Genomic DNA, 6,179 nt, shown 5'->3' on the forward strand with positions numbered 1-6,179 from the left:
AACCTGTGAAACAAAACAATGTTGCAGCACTCCTTGAGAATTCAGCTGAACATGACGAACGGTTTGCTCAACAAATGCAACTGCAGCAGACTGATTCTTATGACCTTGCAACTGTTTAGATGTAGCTAAGACTCCTGATGATTCATCATTCCAATCATTTCTATTGGATCTTGTTGATTCAGTTGTCACTTTTTCTTGTACAGGTGGTTCTGCAACATAATTCTGTAGAACGTGAGGTTCAACCCCAACATCATCTTCAGTGACTATCTTCGAGAAATTGCAACATAGGTTGATTTCCTCAGTTTATTTGCAACCTTGATCATAATTTGTCTCATCATTCTCGAAATTTTTATTGTACAAATCCTTTTTAGCCACCCAGACTCTAGAAAAATGAAAGGGATCAATAAAACACTTTCTTGCCATCCAAAGCTCCTTGATCTTGTTCTTAAACTTGTAACAGAAAGATCTCACATGACCACTTTTACCACAATGAAAGCATTCATAAACCCTTCGTCCTCGCTTGGATTTAGTCCAACCTTTTCGCTCACGAGAAGATATATGTTGATGTCGTGTGTTCTGGGTTGGTGCTACAGAGACCTTCTGTTGTACCACTTTTTCCAGAATACTTGACTCAGCTTCATGATTTACATTGCTCTTAACGAAACTTACTGATTTATCACGAGACAACAGCTCAATAGTCTCCTCTTTATGATAACCCAGACCTTGATGTTGAGATCCTACAATTCCCATAGATAGTATCTCATCAAGCTTCTTGCCACCATTATTCAACATCCTAATCTTCTTGTGATTCTCATTCAGCTCCCTTTCAAGGCTTGTTGATCTTTCCTTCTCCAAACCATAGAGTTCTTGAAGATTTCTCAACTTTCTCTCAAGCGACTCCTTTTCAGCAGGAAGTAGCTCCTTACAAGTTGTAACTTCAGACTTACATTCTTCTTCTAGCATATTGACCTTGGCTTCCAATTTTAGTTTTTCCTTGACAAGTAACAGCTTTTCATTACACAACTGAACCCAATTGTCATACAAAATACAATAGCTCTCTTTTGAAATTGATTCTTCATCATCATCATCTGAGCTTTCATCAGCTATATCATCACTTTTAGCACTGTATGCAAAAAGATTCAACATTCGTCCATCTTCTTCATCCCCATCACTCTCTGATTCTGAATCACTAAAGCTAACATATGCCTTATTATTTCCTTTCACCATGTTTGGGCATTCAAATTTTAAATGTCCAATCCCTTTACATTCAAAGCACTTCATCTCCTTGCGCTTAACCATTGGACACTCAAGTTTGTAATGACCAACACCACCACATTCAAGACATTGAATCTCTTTTCTCTGATTAGCTTTTTCTTTCTCAGATACATTTGGCGTAGAACAAGACCTCCCTGTAGCACTTTGATTCCAGCATGCTAATTCTTGTCCTTGTCCTTTTTCAACACGCTTGAGAGCTTTTCCAAAGTTTCTTGCCATCAAGGACATGTTATCTTTTATCTCTTTCAGCTGGTCGTTTGTGTCATCTACCTTGAATGCAATCCCTTTGTCATGAATTCTCTGTTCTTCAGCAACCTCCATCTCTTCTGACTTCAACATACCAACCAGATCTTCAAATCTCAAAGTATCAGTGTTTCCAGAGACTCTCATGACAGCTTTGTGTGCTGCATACTTAGATGGCAGACACCTAATTAATTTTTTAACCAACTTGGTATTCTTGTATGTTTTACCAAGATTCTTAGCTTCATTGGCAATAGAACTCATTTTAGCACTGAACTGAGAGATTGTCTCTTCTGGATCCATCCTTAGGACTTCAAATTGAGAAGCAAGCTGATCCAATCTTGTTCTTTTGACACTTGAGTTTCCTTCATGAGTCTTCTGCAGAATATCCCAAGCTTCTTTAGCTGACTCACAACCTTGAACAAGCTTAAAGTCATCATCATCAATAGCACCAAAGATAACATTAAGAGCCCTAGCATTGTATTTAGACAAGTTTTTTTCTTCCACTGTCCAGCGTGCCTTAGGTTTAGTGATATTGTCACCAGCTTCGGTTTTCTCATATGGAGGCTCCCAGCCTTCTTCAACAGCCGTCCAAGCATCCTCACCAAGATTACGGATCAACTAAACCATGCGGACCTTCCAACGATCATAGCTTTGTTCATCCAAGATCACAGCCCTTTGAAGCATCATCAACTCATTACCCGACTGCATCATTATCCCAAGATCTCAACCTGTAGCGAGTATAGAGCTCTCGTCGGTTGACTGCTCTGATACCAATTGTAAAAACGAAGATGCAGCCAATATTGAAAAGAACTTCTTTTCTTATTAAGAATCACTTAAACAATCTTACAAGATATGTTTAATCAGATTTACACACAGTCAACACGACTTGCCACTGACCAATTCTTAATCTAACCAAAATCCCTAAGAACCCTAAAAGCTTTCTCGCTTAGTTCTCTAAAATTCTTCTTGAACGGCCAAACAACATGTTTTGCCTAATAACACAATATATAGGAACCCTCCTATGACCTACTTTCCTAAACAAGGATAAGTCCAAATCTTCAAGTCAATATGATAATATCTTGAAACAATATCCACGTCATCCAATATCCGTGACTCCTCCAAGACGCGTAAACATCTTCCAGAGACCTACAACACAGCCTTGTAGCACCAGAACGTCTTCATGCTTTCATCATGGACCATGGAATGAATATGAAACCGTTCGAAATTAAAAATAGTGACACTAAGACATGGGGACATTCGTCGACACCCATTGATCTACTTCATTATTTAAGTTTGTTCATATTTACGACAACATGATCTCGTTGGTTCTTGTAATTAATAATAATGTATCCCCGACAGAGCCGTCTCTAAGTTAATAAAGGCCACAATCAAATTAAAATAAAATGGCTGTTTTGCTATTAGTCAGAATCGAACCCATGAACTTATTCCCACTAACAAAAACAAATGCCACTAGACTAAACACATTTTTTGGAAAATAAGACCAAAAGTTATATATAAAATACACAGCAGAAAATAAGGCCAAAAGCTCATGCTTCATGGGCTTGGCTTTTGGGCCGACTCTAATCCCCGATAATTATTGAAAATCCGATATTTGTTTTCTAATAAACTCTATTTTGGTATATAGACTAATAGTTATCTATCATTTATCAAATGTAAACACAAGATCGATCGATTGAAATCCGTAGTTATTTGAATGGAAACGAGGAAATCCAAATTTACATGGAAGCTTTATTTTAGCGCTAGCTAGTTTTTATTGTTGTTACTTGTTAATAAGTGATAACCATCACGATCGATCACATTTCCCCTTGTATAAAACTGACGTAATATAAACTGAAAAAAAAATGAAACTACTACAAAAACGTACTGGGCACACTCTCTCTTATCGACTAAGTTATTACTCTGCGTGTATTTAGAGATTGAATGCGACTTTTAGTGACGTGCAATATATCCATTTCTTGCAATATAAATCAAAATCGTTGAAATATACTACTGGAGTAAGTTTTTATGCTAGTATATTTCTATAAACCTTGGGACTGGTTTTGGTTGACTAAGCTGTTGGATAAATTAAAAAGCTTTTACTTCTCTCATTTCATGAATGCCGCATAACATGTAAACATAGAAACTGTACAATTCAAAACACTAATTAATTACCAAATTAGTATTAATTAAGTAGAAATGTAACTTACTGATTTCACTACAAGAAAGTAATAATGTTGCAATATTGAAAATTGTTGCTGCATGCCAATATATCGTTGCAAATATTGAATTGCAATGAATGAAGATGCAACCAATTTTATATAGTTGCTGATTGAGCGTTGCAAATTAAAATTTGTTGCATAGACATCGTAAAATTTGCAGTGAATCAATTTGTTGCATACACGTTGTATTAAATTACAATATGCTTGCAACATTAAATTTGTCATAAATTATTGCTACATAAAAACATATAATAAATATCGTTGAAAATTTGAATATATATTACTAATATGTTTTTTTACGGTGACATGCATAATTTGTTGTAGATACTCTTATAACTAATATTTTACATTATTGGAATATTATATGTAGTTGAGATTATTGTGAATCGTTTGGAATAATTTTGCTATATTTGACCCATATATTATTAGTAAATTATAATGATTAATCAATTTTTTTTTTGTTTAAAATCTATTAAATCAGAAGTTCCACGATTGAATAGAAAAATAAGTATAATAGATATACAAGGAGAAACATCGAACAGATTAATAAATACTAGGAGATACCCCGTGCATTAAGCACGGGTCAACATTTAAAAAAAAATTATAATATACAATAAAAATTATTGTTATATTTTTTTAAAAGTTATTTTGTTTGATATAATAGTTATTTTTAATTGTTTGTAAATCTATTAGTCTATTTGAATACTAAGTATTTTGGAATATTATAGTATTTTATTTTTGACGTATATTACAGTTTTATATTGTTTGTTTGTTGTATTTGCATCATTATTTTGTGAAATATAAAGTAGTAATTTTAATATTATAATTATGAGAAATATAAATTATTAATTTATCATCTATATAAATTTAGTTTTACCAACCCGCCAATGTGGAAATTAAAACATATATTTTTTATAGATTGATTAATATATCTTCGTTTTTAAAAATTCAAATCACAACATATGCATAAAAAATTCTACACTTTATTAATCATAATTATTATATGAAAATTCCAAACAATTTATATATAAAATAAAATAAAGACGATAGGTGAATCATAATTTGAAATCTTAACAAAATTTTCGAAATTTAGTTATTAAAAATTATTATATTATATATTTGGATATAAAATCTTAGTTTTTAAAATTCTGATTGGTTTATATTTAAAAAAAAAATTATTTAGTAATTTCGTCCATAATTTATTAGAGAGAAAATATTTTTTTCTAGATTTTTTCTATTTGATCTGTAAGTGTTTTTTTTTTAATTAATTATATTTACTTAAATTAATTAATTAAGCTTAATTAAAATTTTCTAATGGCAATTGAATGTAATTTTTTACACATTTTAAGGATAGTTTCATATTTGTACTTCCCAATTAATATAGTAGAATTTTAAAATTCTGATTGGTATATATTTTTTTTTTAAAAATTGTTTAGTAATTTCGTCCATAATTTATTAGAGAGAGAAAATATTTTTTTCTAGATTTTTTTCTATTTGATCTGTGAGTGTTTTTTATTTTTTTAATTAATTATATTTATTTAAATTAATTAGTTAAGCTTAATTAATATTTTCTAATGGCAATTGAATGTAATTTTTTACACATTTTAAGGTTAGTTTTATATTTGTACTTTCCAATTAATATAGTAGGATTAAAATACTCCAAAACATAAAAAGATAATATAATAAAAAGCCAGCAAAATCAGTAAAACTTATACTGGCTGATTTTAAAAGAGATAACAGCTCCAATCTTTTGAGCTCCGTAATCCATATTTAATTTCTGTATTTTCGGTAAGATCGTCTGATTTAACAAATCCATGGTTAATGATTCATCTGGAAAAAGAAAATAGAAAGTAAAGTCAATACTAAAATAAATTAAATCAAATATAAACACAAAACAAACTAAACAGTTCAACTTTAATCTGTTGGAAATGCATAGCTTCTCAGGTTATAATATGTAACGCCCGCGAACCAATTTGTGTATTTTTGGTGTGGGTGTCGATCGACTCCCTTGGTGGCATCGATCGATACCATGTTTTTTCGGTTTGGTCGGGTTTGATTTTAATTGCGGATTGGTTCGGTTTTGGTTCAATTAAATCCCTAATCGTGTTGTTAAGTGTCTGAGACGAGATTGAGAGTTTTGGGAAAGTCTTTTTGTCGCCGTTTTGTGAGAAAGAAAGGGAGAACAAGAGAGAAAAACGTTTCTGAGTTTTCTGGGCTTGTTCTTGGAGATTTTGGAGAGATCTGAGGCTGTAGGAGGGTTATATGTTGCTGGAAACGAAGGGGGAGCTTCTGGAGGTGTTGTTTTCCACGTTTCTCAATCCAATCTTCCTGTTCTTGAGGTGAGTGCTTGACCATGGTTGATCTAAGCATGAGATCTCTCTTGTTTGTGTGTTTTCTTTGCTGTTTGTGTTGTTTTGTTGCTTGGGTTCGTTGCTTTTGTGA

Source organism: Camelina sativa, chromosome 9 (assembly GCF_000633955.1).
Source record: "Camelina sativa cultivar DH55 chromosome 9, Cs, whole genome shotgun sequence".
NCBI classification, from domain to species: Eukaryota; Viridiplantae; Streptophyta; class Magnoliopsida; order Brassicales; family Brassicaceae; genus Camelina; species Camelina sativa.